At 35.8% G+C, this 12,219-nt stretch overlaps 1 protein-coding gene across 4 annotated transcripts in view; it reads right to left on the reverse strand.

Annotated features, from left to right (window-relative positions):
- PHTF2 (putative homeodomain transcription factor 2) overlaps positions 1-12,219 on the reverse strand; it is a 183,955-nt gene that overhangs the window by 130,602 nt on the left and 41,134 nt on the right. The window lies entirely within an intron of this gene.

A 12,219-nucleotide genomic window follows, 5' to 3' on the forward strand; every position in this document is an offset into this window, starting at 1 on the left:
GCCGAAAGCAATATACAGATTTGATGCAATCCCTCTCAAATTACCAGCAACATTCTTCAATGAATTGGAACAAATAATTCAAAAATTCATATGGAAACACCAAAGACCCCGAATAGCCAAAGCAATCCTGAAAAAGAAGAATAAAGTAGGGGGGATCTCACTCCCCAACTTCAAGCTCTACTACAAAGCCATAGTAATCAAGACAATTTGGTACTGGCACAAGAACAGAGCCACAGACCAGTGGAACAGATTAGAGACCCCAGAAATTAACCCAAACATATATGGTCAATTAATATTTGATAAAGGAGCCATGGACATACAATGGCAAAATGACAGTCTCTTCAACAGATGGTGCTGGCAAAACTGGACAGCTACATGTAGGAGAATGAAACTGGACCATTGTCTAACCCCATATACAAAGGTAAACTCAAAATGGATCAAAGACCTGAATGTAAGGCATGAAACCATTAAACTCTTGGAAAAAAACATAGGCAAAAACCTCTTAGACATAAACATGAGTGATCTCTTCTTGAACATATCTCCCCGGGCAAGGAAAACAACAGCAAAAATGAGCAAGTGGGACTACATTAAGCTGAAAAGCTTCTGTACAGCGAAAGACACCATCAATAGAACAAAAAGGAACCCTACAGTATGGGAGAATATATTTGAAAATGACAGATCTGATAAAGGCTTGACGTCCAGAATATATAAAGAGCTCACACGCCTCAACAAACAAAAAACAAATAACCCAATTAAAAAATGGGCAGAGGAACTGAACAGACAGTTCTCCAAAAAAGAAATACAGATGGCCAAGAGACACATGAAAAGATGCTCCACATCGCTAATTATCAGAGAAATGCAAATTAAAACTACAATGAGGTATCACCTCACACCAGTAAGGATAGCTGCCATCCAAAAGACAAACAACAACAAATGTTGGCGAGGCTGTGGAGAAAGGGGAACCCTCCTACACTGCTGGTGGGAATGTAAATTAGTTCAACCATTGTGGAAAGCAGTATGGAGGTGCATCAAAATGCTCAAAACAGACCTACCATTTGACCCAGGAATTCCACTCCTAGGAATTTACCCTAAGAACGCAGCAATCAAGTTTGAGAAAGACAGATGCACTCCTATGTTTATCGCAGCACTATTTACAATAGCCAAGAATTGGAAGCAACCTAAATGTCCATCTGTAGATGAATGGATAAAGAAGATGTGGTACATATACACAATGGAATACTACTCAGCCATAAGAAGTGGAAAAATCCAACCATTTGCAGCAACATGGATGGAGCTGGAGAGTATTATGCTCAGTGAAATAAGCCAAGCGGAGAAAGAGAAATACCAAATGATTTCACTCATCTGAGGAGTATAGGAACAAAGGAAAAACTGAAGGAACAAAACAGCAGCAGAATTACAGAACCCAAAAATGGATTAACAGGTACCAAAGGGAAAGGAACTGGGGAGGATGGGTGGGCAGGGAGGGATAAGGGGTGGGAAGAAGAAGGGGGGTATTAAGATTAGCATGCATGGGGGGGAGGGAGAAAGGGGAGGGTGGGCTGTACAACACAGAGAGGACAAGTGGTGACTCTACCACATTTTGCTAAGCTGATGGACAGTAACCGTAATGTGGTTGTTAGGGGGTCCTGATATAGGGGAGAGCATAGTAAACATAGTATTCTTCAGGTAAGTGTAGATTAAAAATTTAAAAAAAAAAAAAAAAAAGAAAGAAAGAAAGAAAAGGGGGATTACTCCTTAACAGGATCAAACTATTGGTAAATCAAAGATCAACGCATGCTTTAAATATCCTTAATGTTGATCACTTAAAGGGTGTCAGATGATCAGCTATGGAGGTACTCTTTTCTGATAATATTCCTTTCTCTTAATTAAAAAAAAAAAAAAAAAAGCAGTTACTGTGTGCTGACCTCCAATGAGTTCTGCACAGTGGTATAGAGGGCATGTCAAAGTGTGGGCAAAGGGTCTGTTTGTTTCTACGCAGAAGATCAAGGCCTAGCTTGGATACCCAGAAAATGAACTAAGATACGATATGAGGAGGAGCTTCCGGCATCAGCACTCTCTGGAGGACTCGTGCCGGGGGATGATCATCAAAAAGCCTCCACAGGGATCCGGACGATGCTGCGGTTGTGGCTGCATCCAGCCCACCGTCTCCTGGACTTGCCATAAGAAGGAGGAGGGAGATGTCTAGGCTGGCATGTGCATACAGTGAGACAACGAATTTGACTGGATCTGTACTGTTGGAACTCAACCAGGAGTTGGGAGGGGTGCAAGTTGTAGCACCCCAAAATCTCATGACTATAGACTATCTATGGTTAAAAGAACATATGGGATGTGAACAGATCCCGGAAATGGGCTGCTTTAATTTGTCTGATGGTTCAAGTACAGTTGGAAAATATCCATCATATCATAGATAAATTTTCACAAATGCCTAGGGTGCCTAAATGGTTTTCTTGGCTTCACTGGAGATGGCTGGTAATTATAGATTTGCTTTGTTTATGTCACCGTATTCCTATTATGTTAATATGTGTGTGCAAATTAGTTAGTAGTTTAAAACCTATACATACTTAAGGTACTATACAAGAAGATATGTCAAAGAAATAATCAATCCTCCCAAGTTTCCTTCATATGCTACATCTATAGCTTTTCTTCTTCCTTCCTAATTACAAACCTTAAATAGAATTCGTGCCTCATATAGAATTTACCGAGTATCATAATTCCTCCAGGTGGTAAAGATACCTCGAGACAAGTGCTGGGCATAGAAGCCACAGGGCATAAATCTGCAAAGAAGTAAAAAGCTAACCTTTGCAAACAATATGGCTTCTCTCTCACTTACCAACTTTACATTTCCCTGTATGGCCCCGGAAGATGACTGGTTAGCCAGGGACGGGTAAGATTCCTCAAGGGAGGAACAACCTAAGACAGGCACAGTCGCAGGGGGGCCATCAGGTGAGAATTTGGGGATCAACAGAGGTGAGGCTCAGAACCTCACCCCCCCTGCTTTGAGAGAAATCTTCTGCATCCGTGGATGTCTTGCTGCCCTTGTCTAGCCTGGATTAATACTTAGTCCATAGGCACACACCTGATCATCTGATCATCTACATTTGCCTTCTTACAGCACTAAACTATGTTTTCTACCTTTATCTTGCATCTACCTACCACTTCAGCATTTTATTAAAAATAAAAATAATAATAATAATAGGAGAAATGTGGGATCAACATATAAATCAAGTACAAAAATCAAATGAATATTCATATTTGACCTGATGGTTTATAGGTCATATTGCATGATCAAAACCGAAAGTTTCTGTGATGAATGCCCTTGTACTGTTCACCATGTAAGAATTTTTTCACTCTGTAAGAATTCGTTCACCATGTAAGAACTTGTTCGTTATGCTTCAGAAGATTGGAGACTGACGAGAATTAGGCTTGAGATGGATTAATGATTGTACATTGAGCATTGACCCCCCTATACTGAATTTTATTGTTGTTAACAACCATTTGATCAATAAATATGAGAGATGCCCTCTCAAAAAAAAAAAAAAAAAAAAACCATCTGTACTAGAAATTAAAGCAAAGAATAAAGGAGAGAGCAATTAAATACAGATAATAGAGATTTCTCAAAAATACAAAAGAAACCTGACCACTTCTAATACTGTTTTTCTATTTTAAAAGATAACAGAAATGCTCTACTTAAAAGAACTATTAATCAAAACCTTTAATTATCCAAATTTATCATTAATAACAACATTCCATATTTAGAAAAGGGAACAGAAAAGAAGGCAGAGGAATTGCTATTTAGTGATATTTATCAATTACCTACCGTAGAATAACATTGTACTGGGTGTTTACGTATGTCACCTCATTTAATCATCATAGCAATCTTAAAAGGATTCTCATCTCAATATTATAAAGAAACTAAGGCTCAGGAAACTTCAGAAACTCACTAAACTTAATAAATAAAAATAAAACCAACTAATCTACAATCACTCAGGAAAACCAAAACCAGCACATAATCAATCTAAAGTGTCCTACATAATAAGCCCCATAAAAAATCCTTTAGCAGCAGAGATGATGGTTGTTCAATTCAAAAGCCTGCAGCAATGACAGAAAAAATTGCTATACTCTTGATTCAGTAGAAGTTTGAATTTTTAAAACTTTATACTTCAACTGCTACAATTTTATGACTGAAACAACAGATTAATATTTTATACACATTTATTTACTCTTCTTATGAAATATTGTTTGGTCCTAATCAAAACAATCAGCATTTAAAAGACAGTTAATAATTTATCAAAAAGTAGATCTGAAGACCCTTCAAGACTAGGATATTGAGAAATACAACCCATTGCTTACCTTACACACATTTTTTTTAAAGTAAAAGAATGTTATTTATAACAAGATACTAAATCTCACAATAGATTAATAAGAAACCCTAAATAACTATCTATTTAATAAGAACTAGAAGCAAAAAAGTGTGCCTAATCCTGCACAAACTTTTTCCTTAATATTTTATACAGGAGGAGCTAAGTGATTGACAATCTTGACTTTTAAAAATGAGAAGAAAATATTAAGGATCCTGGTCTTCTTTTACACAGTTCAATATTGGTGTGGTCTAGGATACAGCTACACAGAAGGAGATAAAGTATACATTGCCACATGGGATCTACTAAAACCAATCATATGCTTTAGTTACATTTCTACAGTGGGTAGAAGAGTGTCCCACAAAAATGCATGTCTGCCCAGAACCTTGGAACGTCACCTCATTTGGAAATAGGGTCTTTCCAGATACAATTAGTTAAGGATCTCAAGATGAGATCATCCTGGATTTGGGTGGAGCCTAAATTCAATGACTGGCATCCTTATAAGAATAGAAGACACAGAAACAGAGGGATGAAGGCAACGTGAAGATGGAGGCACAGGCTGAAAAGATGCACCTAAAAGCCAGGAACCCAAGGATTACTTTCATCAGAAGCTAGGTGAGGTGCACAGGACAGTTACTTCCTCAGAGCCTCTCCACAGAAGGAACCAACCCTGTTGACACTTTTATGGACTCCCAGCCTCCTTAACTGTGAAATAAATAAATTACTGTTGTTTTAAGCTACCCAGTTTGTGGTCAATTTTACAAAAGCCCCAGAAGAATCATACAACTTCTTGTAACATCTTGATATAACCACTGAGTTAACCAATTTCATTATCACAAAAAGTCAAACCAAGAAAATATTTATGGAAGCACTCTGAAAAATAAATGCTATTCTAAATGTGTGGCAGTAGTGTACCATTATGATCATCACCATCTTCACTACCATTACTGTTAAATGCACATATATAATACTGTATTTTTATAAAAAAGATATATACATCCCCACTCTCACATCAGAAGTCATCTTAAAAATACATAAAACTCTCAAATTAAACAAATTAATTTTATAAATTTTTCTTCAGTCTGTTTTTCAAAGCAACTTTTGTATAGACGAGTGCCTTGACAGTCAACAGACCTGGTTTTGGTTTTATTGAGAAATAAATTGACTATGATCAAGTTATTAGAGCTACAAGCATCATGTTTCTCATCTACAAAGCAAAAAATTTAATAGTAACTAGATGATCTCTAATCTCTATGCATAACATCATTTCTTTCTTCCTTGTAAATATAACTAGAAGTCAAATTTTTAATGCTAGAGATACCCAAACTGGAAAGAGGGTGAGGGTTGAAAATTAAGAACTTCATGATTAGAATTGGGGAGAATAATCTTAAGTGAAAAAATAAATATTTCAGCAACTAAACTAACCAATCTGTTCTTGCTAGAATAAGTCTTATTTTTGGCAAGTAACTGACATTAAAAAGGAAGAAGTGGAAAACATGATCAGTGACTGTAGCAAAGAAAGTTGAGGTTTATAAATTACACTTAGTAATGACTTTGCTGAATGAGTGTTAGACAACAAACATTTAAACTAAATACCCACTGTTCTAATATTGGATATTAGAAGTCTGACAGTTGAAGTTTCTCATTTACATGTAAGAATATTTCTAGCTTCATGAGAATTTTTAGAATCCATGAAATAAAGCACTCTGGTAAGTTTGGGGAGAAATTCCTCTGATAAATGTGGGAAATAAAAAATAATAATAATAGAAATAACTCTCTCTGCTGAAGGCTTACCCTGTGTGAAACACTTTACTAACACTAGACATCAATTAATCCTCAAATAAATAAATAGTATTTATATACATTGAGAAAGTGAAACTCCGAAAAGGTATGCAAATTGCCCCAAATCATACACACTTTCAAGAACAAGGATTCAAATCCCTGCTTTCCAACCCCAACACCTGTGTTTTTGTTACTGATTAATACAAACTGACTCAGGTAGCAATCACCCTAAAAGAGAGCAGGTTGTGACCGAAAGGGAGCATGAAGATGTCTGTAGACTGTTACAGAATCTGTTTCTTGATCTGAGCCCTGTTTTATAAACACAAATAGTTGTTCAGTTTGTAAGTCATCAAGCTGAACACTTATAATCTGTGTGATTTTTCTGAGTATATACTGTACCGCAATAAAATTTACATATATGTAAATACATATACATATATACATATGTATATTGCATACATTGTGTGTGTGTGTGTGTGTATGTACCTTCTATGTGTTAGTCAGGACTCTTTCACAGCAAAAATCCAATTTAAACTAGCTTCAAAAAAAAGGGGAATTTATTGGCTGGCACAGCTAAATAATTCAAAGGTCAGAGGTGAGGCTAATCTCAGGGTGGAGTGATCCAGGTACCAGAGATCCACAGACCATGCTGGCCTGTGGTTGTCCCTTTTTTCCCCATCCTGACCCACTGCAGTGCTGACTAATTCTTTCTTCTGTCCACAACTTTCTTCATGTTGTGGTTAACATGCCCAGAAGCTGCTCCAGACTTTCATCCTTCTAGCTCCTCCATGAAAGAAGCAAGTCTTTTCCATCAGCTCTAATGAAAAAGAAAAAAGGTTTGTAGCAAGACAGTTTGGGTCATCAGATACATCTGGATTGATAACTGTGGCTGAGGGGATGGGTACCACCTCTAGTCTTGCCTCAGCCACATATGTACCTCTGTAGCTGGATACAAGGAGAAATATGGAAGCACAGACTTGGTCATTAAGGAAGTTGTTGAGTACCTAAAGCTACTCTAATTTATATTCCAAGTCAGAAAAGATATATTACTGACATTATTTTTAAGAGTGATACTTCATATTTATTGAACAATTTGGTAACCACTTTAAAACACTTTTTAAATTTCACATTTAAAGTTGATTTACTCCCTTATAACCCTGGGAGGCACACAGGGAAAGCAGTACTATCCTCAGTTTACAAAAGAAGAAATTAAAGCTCAGGAAGATTAAGAACATGTTCAATATTACAAGCTGGTAAATGTCACCAAATCAAATACAAGTGCTCTTTCAACCATACCATTCTATAATGCACAGCTGTTCAAAATTACATTAAAGATTTAATGGCACATATGGGACTATGGTTTAAGAAAAAAAAAAACTTAGAGAAAAAGTAATAAACCCAATTATCAGAGGCTTAGCACTTCTATTTTGGTAAGTCTTAATTCTCTTCCTACTGCTGTAACCAGCCACAGGCAAAGGAGAACTATATGGAAAACCACATCCCATCATTAAGTACTACTTGGGTGGTACCTAGAAGCCTTTCAGCTGCAAGGAAATAAAACCCAACTTTAAGTGACTGAAAAAACAAAGGAATTTATTATCTCACACCATAAGAATTCTCTTACGTCTTCAATTAGGACATAAGACATTATGAAACAAACACTTCTAAAGCTCCCCTCATTTGAGCAAGTCACCACAACAGCTTCAGGCAGCAGAACCTAACCTACCAATGTCTAGAGACAGTAAACTATTTCATTTCATTCATTTACCTATGTTAAATTAGTTAATATGCATAAAGCAATTAGAAAATGCCTAGACATAATAAATGTTACATAACTTTGTTATTATTATTACTAGGTCTCTCTGTAAGAGAATGGATGACTTTTCCCCTGCAAGCTCTCCTGTCTCATTAGCCAGAACTGGAATACATGCTCCTTTATAAGCTAATCATGGGCAAGAGAAAAAGAATTCCATCAGGATTTATTCCCTCTGAGATTTTATACTTCCTGGCCATATGGAGGATAATGAATTAATTGCCTAAAAAAGTACAGATTCTTCCAACAGGGAAAATGTAAGGGAATAGTTTGGGATAGGAAACCCACTCTATGTGCCAGTCCTCCACACATCCTTTCTTTTCATGGAACTGAAAGAATAGGAGTCTGGAGGTGCATGGGGGCATGGTCCCACAAGGGGAAAGTTTTTGTGGTAGAAAGAAATAAACCAACTCTAAAAAAGCAGGAGAAAAAAAAGAGGCAGACAGACATATCAGATAGTTCTCTGTTCTTGGGATTCAGTCAACCCTCTAAGATAAGCTTCACCACTTTATATGGCTTAACTTGAAAGCCAATAAATGTTGCTTATTACGCTAAAGATAGTCTGAGTTGGGTTTGTCTTACAGTGTAAGAAAAGTTCTGACTGATACAGGAAAGAAAATCTTAAAGATAAATAGCAGCACAGGTTTTGGAGTTGAAAGCTGAGATTTAATACTTCTTAACCATCTGTGCAACCTTGGACAACTTTTCGCTCTGAAATGCCTACATACGTACCCAGTACACATACATGCGCAACTGAACTTTAATAAAAAGGTAGAGAATTTAAAGTTCCCAACTATTAATAGTCGACAGCAGTTATCAGTCATGTTTCTGTTACTCAGGCTAATTTCTCATTTAAATTACTAATGAATTCCACTATGGCTCATATTTGAAAGCCATTAAATATATTCATTCAAGTTTTTTGCTGGATCTTGATTCCATAAAAATAATGATCAAGTTCTCTGTATCATACAGTTAGTTCTTCCTCAGCTTGATAAGCTAAGTTCACTATTTTACCATCTCTATATAGTATTGCTAGTGCTTTTCTTCCCTTTAAAACTTGGTGATTATTTCTGGGCCACCCTTCTTTTATACATTCATCTCCTGAAAACACAACCTCATTCTCTCATAATTGTAAAATCATAAAAACCTGTATATTTATAATAGAATCCAATGAGTCTTTTTTTTTAAAGAAATACTTAGTGTGTCAATTATTGTTTAGCCCATACAACCCTATTTTGGATGCCTTCCAAAAGATAAATAATCCCTTCTCCTCAGGCATAAGAAACTATGAAAGCAGAGTACTGTGCAAGAGAAGACATTTAACAGGCCAGTATTAACCAAGAACTATTCTGGTTTCTCCCATTATGATTCTTGAGGCAAAACTGCTCCTCTGAATTAATTACTGAAAATTATTTTGTTTCAACAGGAAATTTTCAAATTATTCATGATGATAGATGGCTACAATAGTTCAAAATAAAATTAGACACTAAAGGACTTTATAAAGATCTGAAAATAAGCCATGCAGGGAATAATTTATTAAAAGGCACCTGATATTTAGTTAGATCTTCTACCCACATCTTAATGCTTTAAAGCAATTTATTTTTATTTACTTTCTCCTGGGAATTTCACATCTGATATTAGAGCCCAGGTTCACAACAATCTACAAATCAAGTAACATTCTATGGGGCTAGCCAGTGCTCAGTACTCAAAAAACAAAAATATAAAAATGTCACCATTTTCCAACAGGAAGGGCGTTACAACCAAACAAACAAATACTCAAGAAAATGAAGGTGAATGTGTCTTGGTTTTTACTTACAGCAATACTTCTTAATGTAAGTTGGAAACTACTGAATGACAGTCACAAAGTTAAAGAATGTTAAAATACTAAAACTTTAAAAATCATATAATGCAGAAGTTCTTCACCTGGGGTTCGTACCACGTGAAATTTTGTGTTTGTAAATTATATACATGTCTGTGGAAGTAAGATCCCAGAAATTTGGAAATTTCATACAATTTCAAAGGGACATGTGATTGAAAAGAGGCTGAGAATCATTACCTAGTTATGGATACTCAAAGAAATCAAATTATTTACCCGTGATCAAATGGCCAGCAAGTCATCAGCTTTAGTACTCAAGCCTTCTCTTCCCAGAAAACACATTCATCTCCTGAAATGTGTCTAAAAGGTCTTTTTTATAAACATATGTTTAAAAGGAAAACAAATCTGTATGACCTAAGAGCAGTGAAGAAAACTCTCAGGCTGTTGATGAGAGGAAATATCTGTACAATTCATCAAAAATGGAGCAAGACAGTCTAGAAGAGCCATTTCCAAAAAAGAAAAAAGGAACCAAGAGAATCCCTGAATGTGACTGACCACAACAAAAGCAGCTCTACTTTCTGTGAGAGACCTAGGAGAATCAGGAACACGATGCAAAAGGGAAAAAAAGCTGCCCAGACAGGAAATGGTATCATAATATATCACATGATGCAACTCTACAGTGCGTACACAAACACAGGCCCTAAATACTAATTTAAGCAAAAATTTGTAGTCATTGACAGGATGGTGGGAAAGCGGACTGGGGAGAGCTCATAAAAAAAAGCTAAATCTTTATCATACAGTCAGAAATTAACAAATAACAACTACAGTGAAAAAAAATCAAGAAAAGGCGAGGGGGGGTATGTTAAAAAATATAAAGTAAATACATTAAAAAAGTGTTATTCAAGGGGGTACTTCTGCATTTTGAGCAGGGCAATTTTTTGTTGTATGGGGTTGTCTTATAAAGCACAGGTCAGCAAACTAAGGCCCATGGGCCCAATCTACAAAACATTGCCTGTTTTTGTAAATCAAGTTTGTATATACTTACATTGTATACACTTTCCTGGAAATTCTGGAAAACAGCCATGCCCATTCATTTAATTCAATTACGTTTTTGTGTGAGGCTTCTTTTGTACTGTAACAGCAGAGTTGAGTGGTTGCCACAGAGACCTATGTTATGGCCCTCAGAGTCTGAAATATTTACTATCTGGCCCTTTACAGAAAAAGTTTGCCCACCCTAGTTTACAGTATTATGTGACAAGTAGTATCCCTGATTCCTACCCACAAATGTCAGTATTCCCCCCAAAGTAATTATGAAAACCAAATTTTCACACCCCACATTTGCAACCCACCTGAGGAGTAGCAGAGTTTCAGTCAGAGAACCATTGAGCTATAAAGAATTTAAAATGAATGCCTCTGGGGAGCTGAACTCAGAGGTTGGGTGAGGGCAGGAAAAAGCACTATTAGGAGCTGCCTTTTTTCCCCCCCAATAAGCCGTGAAACACTGATCAATCTGTCAAAGTATTCACATGTATTTCTTCAAGAAAATTAAATTTAAGAGCAAAAGAAAAAAATAGAGCAAATCAAATCTGGTTAATGGTTCTGGTGACTCTAACATAAATGTGATTACATCTGCCAGATAAAATTTGTGACATCTGTTACTGTTGCTCTGGAGAACTTTTTGATTGTACATCTCCAAAGCTACTAGGTAAATGACCCTCAGATAGGAAGAGCATTACTGTGCTAAATGAATGTGAGCATAGTATTTCAAATCCTGTCTTCCCAAAGGTCAATCTAATACACTGTACAAATGATGCTTAGTGAAGTTTGAAATATTTAACATAAAAAGCCAAATAGATAAAATGTTTAATAAACATTACTAACTCTCACAAGTAGAAATTAGGAGAAAAGCTTTCAAAGATCTATGTAGGAAATTTAAAAGAATATTGTTTTAGCTTAATTCAATTTTCTTTTAAGGTGATTGGAAGGAAGATTATAAGAAAATATGACACTAATACAGAGCCACAAAAACCTGAATTAATAGCATGATCAACATCAATTCTTCCAGTTCAGTACCTTATGTGAAAAATATAATACTGCACACCTGTGGTATGTTCTATCCAGAAAAGAAATAACATATCCAAAGACAGACTTGTATCCTTAGGTTTGTCTTACCTTTAAAGTGTTCTAATTACCACTTATTTTCAACTCAATTAAAAATTGTCTGATTTTTTCCATTTAGAAAAAGCTTTAAATATATAATTATATTTTGTTAATGACCTGAAAAATGAGGTGTCAAAAATGTCTTAAAATGTGAAAACAAAATATACTACATACATGAAAAATCTAAAATATTACATATGACAACATACATATACTCTTCAGCAGTAAACACTGGATCTTTTAATGAGGTATTTATTTTTGGCTTATAA

The sequence above is a fragment of the Manis javanica genome, chromosome 6 (assembly GCF_040802235.1).
Source record: "Manis javanica isolate MJ-LG chromosome 6, MJ_LKY, whole genome shotgun sequence".
Classification (NCBI taxonomy): Eukaryota; Metazoa; Chordata; class Mammalia; order Pholidota; family Manidae; genus Manis; species Manis javanica.